This window comes from Macaca fascicularis, chromosome 3, assembly GCF_037993035.2.
Source record: "Macaca fascicularis isolate 582-1 chromosome 3, T2T-MFA8v1.1".
NCBI lineage: Eukaryota > Metazoa > Chordata > Mammalia > Primates > Cercopithecidae > Macaca > Macaca fascicularis.
In genome coordinates, this window is record NC_088377.1 from 166368387 (window position 1) to 166386617 (window position 18231).

Sequence of the window (18231 nt, forward strand, 5' to 3'; positions counted from 1 at the left end):
AGGAGTTTATTAAGGAATATTTTCACACAAACACAAGGTAAAGTCCCACAACAGGCCCTCTGCAAGCTGAGGAGCAAGGAAGCCAGTCCAAGTCCCAAAACTTCAAAAATCGGGAAGCTGACAGTGCAGCCTTCATCTGAGGCCAAAGGCCCAAGAGCCCCTGGCAAACCACTGGTGTAAGTCCAAGAGTCCAAAAGCTAACGAACTTGAAGTCTGATGTCAAGGGCAGGAAGCATCCAGCACAGGAGAAAGATGAAGGCTGGAAGACTCAGCAAGTCAAGTCCTTCCAATTTCTGCCTGCTTTACTCTAGCCACGCTGGCAGCTGATTAGCTGGTGCCCTCCCAGTTTGAGGGTGGGTCGGCCTCTCCCAGTCCACTAAGTCAAATGTTAATCTCCTTTGGCAACACCCTTACAGACACACCCAGGATCAATACTTTGCATCCTTCAATCCAATCAAGTTGATACTCAATAGTAACCATCACAAGTAAACAGACGAGTTACTTTCAGAAAATAAAGAAAAAATAAAACAGGCAGGTATGATACAGAATTCTTTAGAGTGGGTAATCAAGGAAGGCTTCTCCGAAGAGGTGACTTTTGAGTGGAAAGATGACTAGAAATAAGAAGCCAGCCATGCCAAGATCTGGAGTCAGAGCGCCTCAGGCAGAGGAAACAGCAAGTACCAAGGCCTGGAGGCAGGAGAGTATTTGCCCAGAGTACCTGATACAAATTCCTTGGCCTCTCTGAGCCATGGTTCTTCATCTGTAAATTAAGGGTGATGAGACATAAAGAGTTGTTGTTAGAATGAGATAATGTTTATAAAGTCTGAAGCACAACTATGGCATATAAAAGAAACTTGAGAAATGGTCATTATTAAGGGAGTGTAGTAGAAAGATATAATTTAAACTGGGAGCAGGCGAGCATACAGAAATGACTTTCAAGGACATTGGAACTAAACTTTGAAGGATGAACCAGAGGAACCAGAGACTGTCAGATGGTGAAGGAGAATATTCTAAGCAACATTAACAACACACATGTACACCATGCACGCACACACATGCGTGGGCATGCACACACACACATCACTCATATCCTTACTTCACTGTGGTTTTGTTGCTGGTGAGCAGGTACAGATTCTTGACTTCACCGCACAAAAGAATTTGAGATCGGCCGGGCGCGGTGGCTCACGCCTGTAATCCCAGCACTTTGGGAGGCCGAAGCGGGTGGATCACAAGGTCAGGAGATCGAGACCACGGTGAAACCCCGTCTCTACTAAAAATACAAAAAATTAGCCGGGCGCGGTGGCGGGCGCCTGTAGTCCCGGCTACTCAGGAGGCTGAGGCAGGAGAATGGCGTAAACCCAGGAGGCGGAGCTTGCAGTGAGCCGAGATCGCGCCACTGCACTCCAGCCTGGGCGACAGAGCGAGACTCCGTCTCAAAAAAAAAAAAAAAAAAAAAAAAAAAAAAGAATTTGAGAGCAAGCCTAAAGTAAGAGTAAGTAAAGTGTATTGCAAAGCAAAAGTACACTCTGAGAGGCAGAGCAAGCTACTCAGAGGGAGACAGCAGTTAGTGCCTCAAAGGAATTCCTTTTATGGAAGCTGTACATACATTTTCATAAAATACGACCTGGGAAGGTCAAGTATGCAAAGGCAGACCTGCTGCTGGAGCACGCGCTTAGCTGTAACACACATCGCATGTATCATGCCCTAACACAAATCGTGTGTATCATGAGCATATAAAATCTCCACCTACGGGTGCTTTTATTATTATTATTATTAAAATGAGGAAAACGTTACTAAAAGCTAAAGCTTGAGCCTAGTTGCATATGCAGGACACCAGAGAAGCCCCTGGCCACCCCCTTTCCTTTCTCGTCCCCCTTCCCTTCCCCCAAGGCAGGAATTTGTACCTAATAGCTTCTCTGGTGCTGATTGCTTGGAGAATGGGGAAATTCCATCAGGAATAAGAAACTTCTATTCTCTTTCCCAGGCCACACTGGATGTCAGGAACTTGTAACTATCTGGTTGGTGGTCTGCTGGTATCCTGCAGGACTGCTTACCTTGCAAAAGAGGTACTGATGCACACGAGGATGCAAGGGATGTAGAGCTGTGTATGGAGGGCCCCGTGGGGCTTCACACAAGGGTGCGTCCGGAATTGGTGGGTTCTTGGTCTCACTGACTTAAAGAATGAAGACGTGGACCCTCGCGGTGAGTGTTACAGTTCTTAAAGATGATGTGCCCGGAGTTTGTTCCTTCAGACGTTCAGATGTGTCTGTAGCTTCTTCCTTCTGGTGGGTTTGTGGTCTCGTGGGCTTCAGGAGTGAAGCTGTAGACCTTCACAGTGAGTGTCACATCTCATAAAGGCAGTGTGAACCCAGAGTGAGCAGCAGCAAGATTTATTGCAAAAAGTGAAAGAATAAAGCTTCCACAGTGTGGAAGGAGACCCGAGTGGGTTGCCCCTGGCTGCCTCCGCAGCCTGCTTTTATTCCCTTATCTGACCCCACCCACATCCTGCTGATTGGTCCATTTTACAGAGAGCTGGTTGGTCTATCTTAGAGTTGATTGGTCCGTTTTGACAGAGTACTGATTGGTGCATTTACAATCCTTGAGCCAGACACAAGAGTGCTAGATGGAAAAGTTCTCCAAGTCCCCACTAGGTTAGCTAAACACAGTTAGCTAGATACAGAGTACTGATTGGTGTATTTACAAACCCTGAGCTAGACACAGTCACAGAGTGCTAGTCCTCCAAGTCTCCACTAGGTGGTTAGCTAGTTACAGAGTACCAATTGGTGTATTCACAAACCCTGAGCTAGACACAAAGTGCTGATTGGTGCATTTACAATCCTTGAGCTAGACACAGAATCACAGAGTGCTAGTCCCCCAAGTCTCCACTAGGTTAGCTAGGTACAGAGTGCTGATTGGTACACATACAATCCTCTGGCTAGATATAAAAGTTCTCCAAGTCCCTATCCAGTTTAGGAGCCCAGCTGGCTTCACTCAGTGGATCCTGCACTGGGAGAGCAGGCAGAGCTGCCCCCCAGTCCCGAGCTGCCCCTGCACTCCTCAGCCCTTGGGCTGTCGATGGGAGGGGGCGACGGAGCAGGGGGTGGCACCCCTTGGGGAGGCTCAGGCCGTCGGGAGCCCACCGCAGGAGGAGGAGCTCAGACATGGCAGACTGGCGTCTCGAGCCCTGTCCCGCGGGGAGGCTGCTAAACCCAGTGAGAATTTAAGTGTAGCACCAGCGGGCCAGCACTGCTGAGGGACCTGGTGCAAACTCCGCAGCTGCTGGCCCCGATGCTAAGCCCCTCAGTACCCTGGGCTAGCAGCGCTGGCTGGCCACTCCATGTGCGGAGCCCGCCCAGCCCGGCCTGTACCTGCCAGAACTCGCACTGGCCTGCCAGCACCCTGGCAGCCCCGGTTCCTGCCCGTGCCTCTCCCTCCACACCTCCCCGCGAGCAGAGGGAGGCAGCTTCCCCCTAGCCAGCCCAGAGAGGGGCTCCCAGGGTGCCGTGGCAGGCTGAAGGGCTCGTCAAGCACTGCCAGAGTGGACACCAAAACCAAGGAGGCGCCGACAGTGAGGGCTGCTAGCACATTGTCACCTCTCAAGGGGACAAAGTCAGTATGGCCGCTGATATGGTTTGGCTCTGTGGCCCCAACCAAATCTCATCTCGAATTATAATCCCCAGGTAACAGAGGAGGGGCCTGGTGGGAGGTGATTGAATCATGGGGGCCGATTTCCCCTTTGCTGTTCTCTTGATAGAGAGTGAGTTCTCTTGAGATCCAGTTGTTTAAAAGTGTGTGGCACTTCCCCCTTCTCTCTTTCTCTCCTGCTCCTCCATGGTAAGACCTACTTGCATCCCTTTCGCCTTCCGCCATGATTGTAAATTTCCTGAGGCCTCCCAGCTAGGCTTCCCGGACAGCCTGCAGAATTATGAGTCAATTAAACCTCTTTTCTTCATCAATTACCCAGTCTCAGGTAGTTCTTTATAGCTATGTGAAAATGAACTAATACAGCTCCCTAATCTTACTTATCCTGCCTCAGTTTGATTGTTGTGTTTAAATTAAAATCACCCTACTTTGAAATAACAAAACCACAAAATTTTATTAATTTACATGCCAAATCTTTCAAAACTCATAGGTCTACTTTATATAGCTCGCAATGCAGAAAGGAAAAAGGGAAAGAGAGAGAAAAATATAGAATATGAATGGCAGAGATAAAAAGCCAAGAGACACATGGAGAACAATGATAGAGGAAGTAAGTGAATGAAGAGGCATCCAGGAAGGAAGAAGCGTGTGGATTTAGGGAGAGATGGAGATGATGGTAGAGGGAAAAAGAGGCCAAAAAAGGCGGAGGAGGAGGAAGCCGAATCATCCAGTTGTCTGGAGCTGAGCAGACCAGGCAAAATGGCAGCATGCTAACCTTGAAAACATTCTGGAAAAAATTGCTTAATAAAATGTATGTATTAGTTTCTGAAAAAATTATCTTTGACATTCTGACTGAAGGAATTCATGTTCCTCATTCAATATGGAAGCAAAACAAAATGTATTTCCATGCAACAGAAATATTTCTCACATAACAATTTTTTTAATTCAAGAAACCAGGAAGGAACTTTGCCATGAGAAAAATGGAAGTAATTTCTACTGGCCTATCACTCATAAACTATTTTTCTTCCCCATTTCTTTTCCTTTACTTTCTATTCCACCATACTGCCTTATCTGGTCATGTGTGTATCTCTCTCTCTATTTAATATATACTTTCATTTTTCTTTGTTTTCCCTCAAAACATACATTCCCTCTTCAATCATTTTGTGAATGTTTGAAATCTATTAAAACATACCATCGTTGGCTGGGCGCAATGGCTCCTGCCTGTAATCCCAGCACTTTGGGAGGCCGAGGCGGACAGATCACGAGGTCAGGAGATCGAAACCATCCTGGCTAACACGGTAAAACTCTGTGTCTACTAAAAATACAAAAAATTATCCAGGCGTGGTGGCGGGCACCTGTAGTCCCAGCTACTCAGGAGGCTGAGGCAGGGGAATCCCTTGAACCCAGGAGGCGGAGGTTGCAGTAAGCTGAGATCACACCACTGCACTCCAGCCTGGGTGACAGAGCGAGACTCCATCTCAAAAACAAACAACAACAACAAAAAATATTATTTCAACATGATAACCTATGTTTACTGATTATGTTTTTATTTATTCCTGAGAAAAATTAATGTGAACTGTTTATTTTATCACAGCTCAATATCAACCCTGATTTTATTGTTAGCTCATTGCTAAAACTAAGAAATGTCCATTGACTTGCTGAAAGCAATAGAATAATGCTTCTACTTTTGTCATTAATGACAGTGATTGTGATAGATGAGCACCTCAAAATTTCTGTGTGTAAACATAGAACTAACTCAGAAAATTTTTCTTTAAAAAATATACCCACCTGTTATTAATATAGTCACTACGTAAATAGTTACTCTGTCTTAAGATAGAGGAGTATGCAACCTCAGTATCATTGTTTACTAAAAAAAAATTTTCATGCTATCCATAATGCTTTTAGTAAAAAAGGGAGGCTCATAACAATTGTAGTGCAAATTAAAGCCAAATTTAAAAAAACACATAATTCTAATTGTTGAATTCCAAAAATAAATAGCCCAAATCATTCTTTAAAAAGTGCAGAGGCAGTTCAAACATCAGCATTCCAAGATCATGAAAAAAAATCTTTTTTTTTTTTTTTTTTTTAGAACTCTCTAAAGATATGTGAAGGAAGGGATCCAGAATCCAAAGTAAAAGCCCACCACATGTTCACAGCTGTGGCATCTTCCACCTCCTAGAATCTTACCCAGGAGTAAAGGCTTTCCTAAGTCAGCAGCCTTAAAGACCTGCCCAGAGGAAGCTGGTCCAGAAGGCGCTCTCCTGGTTAGTGTAGTTTGTCCAGTCCCTAAGGCGACTTGAGATTGTAGGCTGAGAGTGCATTTGGATGGGTTTACTAAATGGAAAGCCCTCTTTTTTTTTTTTTTTCTTTAAGTTCTGAGTGGATGCTGTAACTTTAGTCTCCCTCCAAAACTATTTGGAATCTCTGAAAACCTTCATAAACTCAAGAAAGGACCTAACTATGTTTCTCATGGTCTCCAAATGCAGCATTGCCAAGATGCTGCTTGAACTTGTAGGGTGTTTTCTCTGACTGGGCTGCCTTCTGGCGCCTGATTTTTTTCTGCAAGATTAATTCAGAATACTGTGGGGAAGAGCTCCCTCGCCTGGCTCGCAGAAGGTAATGCTACTGGGTACGATTGCCTGAGTAGGCTAACTGCTTCCAGAAGCCAAATTGTTTAATTTGATCACGTGAAGTTTTCATTTTAGTTTGGAGAGATATTTTCTATATTTATAGTCCTTGATTTGTAAGTCCAAGTTTCAGATATAAACAAATGCATAATTAAAACATCCATCCTAGATTGCTTGTATAAACAAAATGTATAATTTGCACATTGACTACAGATTTTCTTCAGAAAAACAACAATTACTTCATATGTGAGTTTGGAACTAATAGAAATCTGTTCAGCTGTGATTTATGTGCACTTCCAAACTGAGATTGTTACAGAGGAAATTGTGGCAGTTAATCAACATGCAAATGATATGTTTATGTATGACTTAAAATGAATTTTGACAGAAGTATGAATGCCAAATTTAAAGCTTTAGCCTTGCAATGAAAATTACACAAACCACAGAAAGATCTGACTTACCTATAGAAATATTGAAGTCAAGAGTTTTAATTAATGCTTGCCAGATTAATACTTTTCACTTGTTGATAAAACTCAAAATGCTAGAAGTAAAAAAACACTTTTGTACTCAAAACCTTTTCCGTCACCTTCATCTACAACATGTTATATTATTCATTCTAGTAAACAGTTTTTAGGCATGTCTTCAGAATTTAAATGAGTATATCTATGATATGGTTTGACTTTGTGTCCCCACCGAAATCTCATCTTGAATTGTAATACTATAATCCCACGTGCTGTGGGAGGGACCCATGGGAGGTAATTGGATCATGGGGGCTGTTTCCCCCATGCTGTTCTCGTGATAGTGAGGGAGTTCTCATGAGATCTGATGGTTTTATCTGACATTTCCTCTCCTGGTACTCATTCTCTTTCCTGTCACCCTCTGAAGAGATGCCTTCTGCCTGATTGTAAGTTTCCAGAGGCCTCCCCAGCCATGCAAAACTATCAGTCAATTTCTTTTCTTAATAAATTATCCAGTTTCAGGTATTTCTTCATAGCATTTCTTTTCTTAATAAATTAAGTATTTCTTTTCTTAATAAATTACCCAGTCTCAGGTATTTCTTCATAGCATTTCTTTTCTTAATAAATTAAGTATTTCTTTTCTTAATAAATTACCCAGTCTCAGGTATTTCTTCATTGTATTAGTCTGTCTCAGGTATTTCTTCATTGTATTGTAATAGACTAATACAATCTAAGTGGCCATACTGACAGAATTATTTTTCTCTGTTTATGAATATTTGAAGAAGTACTACAGTTTCTGAATCTCAAACATAAAAGTTCTTTTCACATTTATTAGGAACTTTATAAGGTTTTAAATAAAAGGAAGCAGTTGGTATGAAAAAGTGAGATGAAAACAGAAACAAAAAAGTAATTAAAGCAATTCTCAGTAATGTCCCTCACCTGTGCTTTATTTAATTCTCATACTGAATTGAAAAATCCTCAAATTAGTATGAATTAACATTTAATGAGTGTTCCACAAGTGTTAGTTACTATTATATACTAGGCACTGTGCTGATTGCATTACATTCTTTATCCCCTTTAAACCTCAAGACTTCAAGGAAATTTAAGAAAATTGAGGCCAAAGGAGTTTAATAACTTGACCAAACTCACACTGCCAGGAAGTGGTGGAGCTGTATTTTCAACCAAGGTCTGGCTCTAGACCCCATGGTATTAACCGCCACCCTATACATTTCAGACTAAATGATTTATTAACAGCTATGATTTCTCTGACAACGTTTTGCCATTTCTTGAGTATACCACTGGTTAATGAATTTGGTGTGGAACTGAAGTTAGAGTTCACAGAGCCAGGATAGCACATAAAATGCCAACAAGAAAAGAGCCCCAAAAGGAAAAATATTAGCTTTGGATGTGAGAGACAACAGAACATCAAAAGGGGATAACTAGAATGAAGACAAGTGAATTTGGTCAGATCTGGGCATAGATTAACTTAAATGACAAGGCTTCTGTATAGAGAATGGGATGGGTGTAGGAAAATTCTGTATATATACACATATGTATATATAGGTATATAATGTAGTTATGAGGAGAAGAAAAAAATAGTAATCAAAAAGGTGAAGGTGGAAAGAAGGAAAAGAGAAGAAAAAAAGGAGAATAAAATGTATTTAGAACTTTCCACAGGATAAGCATTTTTATGTCACTGCATGTAATTTTCATATTAACTGCCAAGCACATAGTAACTCAGAATACTTTTTCTCATTTTTAAAGATGAAAGTACTAAACAACATTTTGGAGAAGACTTACCTAATAGACTCTGAAGAGCCAAGACTTGAACTCACATCCTTTGATTCCAATGCTGTCCTGTGGGTTTAAGCAAAAAGAGGGAAGGAACTACAGAGAAATATCCTAGATGATTTTGAATAGATATCATTTGGTTTCTATACTGAAAATATTTTGAATATTACTTATAGTTGTGACACATATTTATTAAACAAAATGGAAAAAAAACATTTTCTAAAATTTCCTCCTGTTTGTTGCATTCATTTTGAGAGAAAAATATTTATACTTTTCTTATGAATTGGAATGCATTTTTATAATTCTGAAAATGAACTTTTTCATTTTTGTTTTTACCATCGTAGAAAAGGAGAATTATGCTTGAAATAGAGTCTATCAGGCATTGGTATAGATCCCTTTCTGCATCATTTGGGTCCAAAGGAAGAGGAAAAAGGATAAATCGTGACCAGCTAAGAGATCCAATAGATTGGAGGAAATTAGGAGGTGCACACTTTTCATTTGGAGATACTATTTTCTTTGTTTTGGTTTACAGCCCCAAAGTATCTAAGATAGGGGTATATGTGTGTGTGTGTGTGTGTAACCTGGAAAACATTAAGTCAGGAGTATGCACCATGGTCATTGTGTCCTGGGCACCAGATAAGGTCCCAGTTCCCCAGATGGTGAGCGCCAAAGGTTACAGTGAGATCTCCGCTTATTCCCAGATACACTTGCTATGAGGTGGCAGGTTAGATTTGCTCTTCTTTCGCTCCTCTTCTACTTGCTTTACATGGGGTAGCAATCTCCCAACGTTTGTGAAGAGTGACTGTCACTATTTTATATTTAACTGCACTGGTGAAGAGTTTATTTTCCTTTAAAAATGTTTTTATTTTTGTTAAATAACTACTTTGTCATTTTAATGGCAATCTGCATAGACGGAGTTAGATATGTGCTAATGTTGTCATCTTAAATCTAAGTTAGTTTTGAGGGAACCATCATCACACATTTTGAATAAAGTTAACATCATCCAAAACTAACACATGTATGTGGGAAATCCTTCAAGTGATTCTTTTTTGCATATTTGCAAACCTAGAGTATATCTCAAAATACTCTCAAGTACATAGCCTTGTATTCATGCAAGAATCAGATTTTAAGTGAGGGATTTTATTTTCCTTCAAATAAATGGATTTAATGTTTCTCTTAATTGTGTGTCACAAATTGGACTAAAATCTCACAGGGCCTGCCTATACAGGAATCTAAACAATACTAGTTTAGGGGAAAGTAAGAATTTTTTTTTTTTCTTTTAGGTGTTTATTCAAATAACACATGTCATTCAAGGGATTCATTATTAAGTCATTCAAATTATTTTAAGGAGGAAGTCAAATCCTATACAAACCAATAAATTGTAAGTAAATATTTATGAAAGTTCATTTCACTGACCATGGGAAGGTCACTATTCCTCTTTTACTCAAATTTTCTATATTACTAGGAGAGAAACACTGAAGTCAATGGATAATCAGTATGTGCCCACGAAGGCTGGAATCATGTTATTTGGAGACATACATCTACAACCTCACAACTAATCCAAAAGTCACAGACACACACTTGTTGATTGCGCTTCCTTTCCTTTCTCAAGATTTCCATTTTCTTCTTTTTTTCTCTTTTTCTTCTTTTCTGTTCCTCATCTCCACGTTTCTTTGTTCTATTTAGTTTTTTCTTCAGGTAATCTCTCAGGTAATCTCAGTTTTTCAAGCATCTTTATTGTGTATTTTTCTGTTAGTCTCTCTTCCCTTTTATATAATCTGACATTTATTCTTTCTCATTTTTGTCCATTATATTATCTGCCATTTCTATCTCCTATTAAAGCAAACTAAATATGGCCTGAGAAGGACTCTATACTTCTATATTTGTGTCCTTGTGGATGAAGTCTTAGTCAATCCCTGCAGCCATATTTCAAACAGTTACACACTGCAGAGCGTTCAAACTGCATTCAATAAGGCAAACTCCAAGCTGTAACCAATCCAGCTGTTTCTTTACCTCACTTTGGATTTCTGTACCTCACTTTAGTTTTTTTGCCTATAACTTTGTTCTGGCCATGAGGGATGCCTGGAGTCTCTCTGAATCTGCAGTGATTCTGGGGGGCGTCTCGATTCACGAATCTTTCATTGCTCGATTAAACTCCTTTACATAGAATTTGGCTGAAGTTTTTCTTTTAATACTCCTGTCCTTATTGTCCCCATTCTCTCCTTTATAATTCCAACCACCCACTTTATCCCTCTCCTCTTTCCCCCAAGGATAAAGCACTCCTGCAATTCCACTTTACCTCCCATGATAAGTAGATTCCACTGTTGTTTTTTCCTTTGTTCGTTTTTGGTTTTGCTTTGGCAATTCTCTTTCTTTCCCAAGGAATAGAAAACATTTAATTAAGAAACAACATTCAAATTTATCATTTGCTCTAGTAAGTATGATTGGCATTTTTAACTTTTAACAAAATGATATTTTAACCTTATAAATGAATTATACACACACGCACACACACACACACACACACACACATGTTAGAGCAGAGCTCTGTCTTGTTGCTGATGAGAAGTATTTTGTTCTCCATTATAAAATGTACTCTTTCTCTGAGACACACATCATGCTTCTTTGACATAAGCCAGCCTTCTCTTTATTGCCATTGTCTTAAGTTTCTGATCCTACCTCCATGTTTGTCAAGGAGTAGATTTCTGCTTCATCCTGCGTGAATTCAAACCCTCTCTGCTCCCATCACTTCCGGTAACTTTTACCATCACTCTCAGGAAGCCCTTGTATCTTTTCTCTCTCAGAAGCAGACTTCCACCTCCTTCACTTGAACGTCTCTCAAGTTAGATACCCAGCATGGTCCTCCTACTGAAACAAGAGTGCCAGCTATACCATCAGAACATCTTTTTACATGCCTAGCTGATTTGGCTCAAAATTGAGGAGTAGAGAGCCCGACTCTGAAGTGAAAGCAGAAACACTGGGCAGTAAATGATAAAATTTGCTTTGCTCTCAGTGGTTTCTGACAACCCCATGGCAGGATTGGGGTGGAAGGAGGAAGGAGATAAAGCCTAAAGCCTTAATACAGCGTGGACCCCAGAGTACTAAACCATCAGAGCAAAGGTGAATGAGAAGTAAATCCTCTCCTTTAGAAAAGGATCACAAAGAAATATGTCTGTCCAGAACTATACCTTCTTAAAGGATTTATAAACATTATCAAGCTTTCTCGTGAGTCTTTAGTTCAAATTATCAGCATTTTTCTTGTCTGAAGAAAGTTTGAGGGGAAATTTTAAGTTAAGTTAGTCCTGGCTTTAGTTTTCTAAAAAACAGAACTTCAAGATATTGAAAAGATAAACCTTAAAATAAAGAAACCCAGAGAAAGGATTATACAGCAGATGTATAGCTGAAAAGCGAATGATTGAATCTGCAGGGAAAAGAAATTATCCAGAATGTGAAAGAACGAGTAAGAAAAGTAAATGACAGAATAAAAGAAATATTCAGCTATTCAAAGTTCCAGAAAGAATACCAGAGACATTGGAAGAGATGGCGGCTAAAGCTTTTCCAGAACTGTTAAGGGACATCAGTATTTAAATTCAGGAAGCTCTATGAATCCCAAGCTGAAAACGATTAACACCTAAAACCATTATAATGAAATTGCAGGGGCCCCTAAGGGCAAATAAATTATAAGCTATAATTTTTTGCTGTCAATGATGTCACTGTCTGCAGTCAGGTAGAAGACCCTGAATTTCCGGTTTTACAGCATCTATTTTTGGAATGAGAGGCCCTCATGATTGTTGCATCTGTAAATCCTGGTTTGTCTCTCCATCCCACTTTCATCTGCCCCATACCACTTGTTAATAGAAAGACTAACTCCTGCAAACCTATAGTTTCATTCTGGCTCCAGTGAAGTCCTGAAAATCCAGAATCTCAAATACAACATCTATCTAAAACAGGGTAGAGACTCAACATCTCTCGTTCCCAACGCTGCTCTTTGTGATCCTCTAACTTTACTTTTCAATCTTTGGTGCTTGTCTATGTCCGTTGCATATTCAGCTGACCTCTCAGCACATGCCTCATTTTTGTTTCTCTTTTGGAGCCAAAGGATCATCATTTCTATGAAGCAAAAACGGGACACAAAACTGTACAGGTAGAATGACCTTTAACTCCACTCAGCACATATGAACACACACACACATACACACACACAGGCACACATACTTGCACACATTTCCAAAGGGCTGTTAATGTTAGGATAGGAGAAACCACTGGTAGGACATCAGGAGAACTGAAATTTAAAGGAATAATAAAGTGATGAATCAGCAGAGGTTAACTCAGGTAAAGAGATGTCAAAGATATAACTTGGGTAAGAGCAACTACTCTACTAATGAGCTTCCATCTGGGAGATGTCAGAAGAATGTCACTGAAGGAAATTTTTCTGTTTCTTCTCAGTAATAGAGACAAGTTCATTTAGTATGATGTCATTTAGTCTATACAAACTTCTATTCCTTCTTAACTCTCTCATGAACTGACCTCCTGGTAATTCTCTTCAGTGAAAGCTTCAGGTTCTGATTCTGCCTCAATCTTCATTTTACAATTCAAAAAAAAAAAAAAAGTGGAAATCTCATGCAGCACTACACCTTGTTTACTTGGCTTTCTGTCTCCAGTGATCTTAGTGATCTTCACCTCCACTCCACTTTAGTTACAGACACTCAATACCATACACTGGGCTTTATCATCACCTGTTATTTCTCCACCTCTGAAATCTTAACCTGAAAGTTCACTGTTTGAGTACAAATTCTTACTCTTCCAGCTACTCTTCCAGCCCTTTCATTCTGTTACTTCCATTAAACCTTAATTTTTACTTCATAGCAATCTCAGCTCTTTTGAATCCACTTCTATGAAATTCTTTTGATATTCACATCCTTTATAACTCAGTTTAGACCTCAATGCTTCTTCTCTTATATTCCAGGTCCTACAATTATACCTCTTAAATATTCCAAGAATCTCCACTCTTCTCTCTATTTCCATTATCACCACCCCAGTTTAGATCACCATTACCTCTCACAGATTACTCAGTAATATCCTCACTGTCCTTCCTGATCCTAATGCTTTCAAACTCCCTTCCCAACTCATTCTCTGCACTGCAATGAGAATTATCTGTCTATAATGCAAATATGGCCATGCCATTCCCTCTTTGAAAGCACTTTAATGACTTCTAGTTGCTTCTGGAATAAACTACATATTCCTAAATATCAGTTACACATTTTTCATGATCTGGGACCTGCTTTCCTCACAAGCCTCTCTCTTAACCTTCTCATTCTATCCCACCCAATATTTCAATAGCCTGAGCTATGTTGGGTTTACTGAATTTTCCATGCCCGTTCCCACCTCTAGGCTTTTGCACATGTTTGTTCTTCTTCCTGAAGCAGGATCCTGTACTTCATCCTCTTCCCATGTTACCCTCCCGATCGTAATCATTCCTTAAGTCTTGCCTTAAGAGAACACATCTCTCAGGAAGCTTTCCTTCTGCTCTGAGTTACGCAACCTTCCCCATGTACCTGTACTTCCCCATCACAATACTTCATATAGGATCTCCCAACTGTCTCTTAAATTGTTTGCATCTCTCATTAGATTGAGATAGGTGAGGCAGGGATAGTATCCTCACAGGATATCACAGAGTCTGGACCACATTAGTTGCTCAATAAGTATTGAATGAAAAAAAAAAAAATTCCAACTCAGAGAGTCAGATGTGGAGAAATTTAGGAGAAATAACCTTCAATCAGGATACTCATTATGAAATTAGAGGATTTTGATTAGATTATATACCTGAAGAATATGAAACGTTATCCACCATCCTGGAAGGTTCCTGGAAAAAAAAATCATGTTTCTAAAATGATTATAAAATTTTCTTTATATTACATTAAATGTGTATTTATAATCTACAAATTATACACTTTTATCTACACTGAGATTTGTACATGTAATCTCCACACTAGGCACTATAAATTATTGTCCTGATTTTAAATCAGCATTTTTTCTGAAGAGTTTCCTTCTTATTTGCCTCAACACAATGGAAGGTGATCCAGAGGAACGAGAAACAGTTTTACATCAAATCTCTCATGACTTGCCCAATGATGTACTGCAGGGCTCACTGGGCTCTCTACATTTCTGACAGATTCTCCATCTTCCTCAAAGCACTGGATTTATAGAAATAATGTATATGCCACAGACTTGTCTCCTTAAAACCTCAGTGCTAAATGTGCTTAGGCCGTAAATATCTGAGTTGACAGAGGACATTGATATTCCCCATGCCAGTCGCTTTTCCTATAAAAATGGAAGTGTCAGATTATGATAATTGTCTCTCCATCAGATGCCTATAAAAAACAAATCGAAGGAACATAAAAGTTAGCAAGACGTATGTAAGAATAAAAAAGAAAATACCAAGCTGTTAAGCTATCCAAGGCTTTCATAACTGCTGTCATTTTGATAACATAGTTCTTAGAGACCATTAGGCCACATCCAGCTTCCCCCAGCTGACAAGTCTGAGGTTCCTGCTGCTCTCACAATTGAGTGATGTGTCTGTATGAACAAGAGAACAGCCTTGTAAGAGGCTTTGTGTTTTTCATAACCACAGGAAAGTTGGTAAGATCTATCTACATTAATAGTTTCAAACATGGATGATCATCACGATTGTTGGGAGGGGGGAGGAATTGTTATAAATTTCTAAATCACATTCCCAATATTCTGGGATCCACTAGGGTCTGTTTTTGTTCATTTGAATATTTTTTTTCCTTGTTTTATTAAAGTAAAACCTTACACACAGTGAAATGCACAGGTTTCTTTTCTTCACCCCTTTAAGTCAGTTAATTATTTATTATTAGCAATCCATTTTAAGTCTTTATTTATTTATTTATTGAGACAGAGTCTCACTCTGTTGCCCAGGTTGGAGTACAGAGGCACAATTATGACTCACTGCAGCATGGATCTCCCAGGCTCAAGCAATTCTCCCACCTCAACCTCCTGAGTAGCTGAGACTACAGGCATGTGCTCCCACACCTGGTTACCTTTGGTATTTCTTGCAGAGATGGTGTTTTGCTCTATTGCCCAGGCTGGTCTTGAACCCCTAGGCTCAATTAATCCTCCAGTCTCAGCCTCCCAAGGTGCTGGGATTACAGACATGAGCCACTGCACCCGACCTATTTATCTATTTTTGGCTTTTAGCTACACCTATCTGGATTGTTTTTAGTTATTTACGTATAATTACCATATGCATCTTTAAGTTATCACAGCACTTAGAGCTAATATTTAGTCCAGCTGACTTAAAATGCTAGAGCTTAACCCCATGATCCTATCTATTCCCATTTTCTGTGCGATTATTGTTATAGATGTCAAATCCATATACACTATAAAACCCATGATACAACCTTATCTGATTTTTTTGATATCAGTTGCATAGCATGCTGACTATAGGTAATAATTGAGTGCTGTACATTTCAATATTGCTAAGAGAGTAAAGTTCGAATGTTCTTATCACCAAAAATGTTAATTATTTGAGGTGATTAATACATTAATTAGCTTAAACATTCCATGCTGTATTAAAAAATCATAACATCACTTTGAACCCCATAAATAGATACAACTATAATTTGTCAATACAAAATTTTAAAACAAAAAATGCAGTTGTCTTTTAAAGAAATTAAGGAAGAAAAAAAAGGATATTCTTTTAAATGCATTTACTTATTTATCTTTTCTTCTGCTCTTCAATCTTTCCTGAAGATCTGAGTTCTTTAGTCATTATTTTTCTTCAACCTAAAGAAAATTCTTCAGCATTTCTTATAATGTAAGTTCTGCTCATGGCAAATTATCAATTTTTATTTGAAAAGTCTTTGTTTTGTCTTTGTTTTTGAAAGTTATTATTTTTGGAGATAAAATTCTAAGTTAAGATAATTTTCTTTCAACACTTTAAAGACTTTGTTCCATTGGCCTTCAGTGTTTTTGGTGAGAAGTCAATCATCTTTGAATCATTGTTTTCCTGTGTCTAATATTCCATCACCCTACCCCGACCTTCTCCCCACACACACCTCTGACTACTTTCAGCATTTCTTTTTGTTTTGGGTTATCAGTAGTTTTATTATGTTATTTAGCGTTTTATATGCATTACTCCTACTGGAAATTCTTGGAGGTTTTTAAAGCCTGAGGTTTGTTTTCAGCCTTAAAAATTCCCCACCATATTTAAAGAATTTTGGCTATTATATTTTTAATATATATTGTTTTCCTCTTTCTCTCTTCCTGTTAACTGGAATTACAAGTATACACACATTAGACGGCTTGATATTATCGCACATATCTCTAAAGGTCTGTTCCTCATCTTCAATGTATTTTTTTCCTCTTTGTTCTTCAAATTGGATAATTTATATTAATCCATCTTCAAGTTCAACTGACTATTTCTTCTGCCATCTCTAATCAACTGTTAAGCCTATCATGTGACATTTTTCTTTCAGATATTTTAATTTCTAGTTTTAGCATTTACATTATGTTCTTTTTTTATAGTTTGCATTTCTATGTTCACTCATTATGACCATTTTTCCCTTATTTATAATAGTGGTTTTAACGGTGTTGTCTGCTGACTCCAGAACCCAATTTGTCTCTGGGTCTGCTGGTCTGTCTCTATCGACTACTTTTCCTCCTGATCCAGTGTCATAGTTTTACTTTGCATATTTTGTGATGTTTATTATAGGTTAGAAATTGTGGATGATATTTGGGGGAAATGTTGGATTCTGTTATTGTTCTCTGAGTAGTATTTTTTTTTTTTTTGATAGCAGGCAATTAAATTACAGGCTGCTCACCATAAACTTCTGAAGGCTTGCCTTACATATCATTAAAGCAAGCCTATTTTCATATCTTAGGTCCAATCTCATAGAGTAAATTCTGTGTTACAGTCTTTAATCTGAAAGCATGGTGTTTCAATAGAAAAACCAAAGGTGTTATTTATCAAGCCCTTCTAACTTGTCATGACTCACACTCCAAATGTTTGTCTTCCTTGTTGTGGACAGTAGCTACAATCTCTGTGAAGCCTTTTAAACTTTTAGCTATTGATTTCCACTCAGCTTCTTGGATTCTCACTTATACTTACATAGTCAACAAGGGATTGAGGAAAGTTTATATTTCTATTGTGGTGCTCCCTCCTCTGTAACTCTTTCCTTACTGAAGGGAAATTCTCAGCCACTTAGGTTGTCCCTTGGCAACTCAAATAAAAAACACTGTAGCTTTCTGCTTGAGTTCTTGCTGCCCTGTACTACACAAACTAGAATGGAAAAGCAAGATCAATGCCGTTATCTTATGTCAAGGGTCAATTTCTGATTTAGGTTTTTCTCCAGTCCTTAATTTTTTTCCTTCAGATTTTATTATTGTTACCTAGGACATTGGGGGAAGGATATTAATGGAATATAACCTACTCCACCATTATCAGAAACAGAAAACCGATTTGTTTGGCTGATCATTTTCAAATAAAGCTCCTCTTTTTTTGTTCCTTAAACATACATTTTTTTTGTTCCTTAAACATACATTTATTTTAAGCACCTCCTATGTGCTGGACACTCTTCCAGACTGTGACAATGCAGCAGTGAACAAAACAGATGTATTCACCATTCCTAAGGAGGTGAAATTCTAGTGTAATAGGAAGACAGAAACATACATAAATATAAAAGATACTATCAGGTTAA

At 38.9% G+C, this 18231-nt stretch overlaps 1 long non-coding RNA gene across 1 annotated transcript; it reads right to left on the minus strand.

Annotated features, from left to right (window-relative positions):
* Window positions 1–3704: 3704 nt before the first annotated feature.
* On the minus strand, window positions 3705–13795 carry LOC107129285 (uncharacterized). Its single transcript, XR_006696732.2, has 3 exons — window positions 11192–13795; window positions 8522–8578; window positions 3705–3915 (listed from the first exon to the last, which is right to left on the minus strand). It is a non-coding gene; the product is annotated as an uncharacterized lncRNA (long non-coding RNA).
* Between the last annotated feature and the right edge of the window lie 4436 nt (window positions 13796–18231).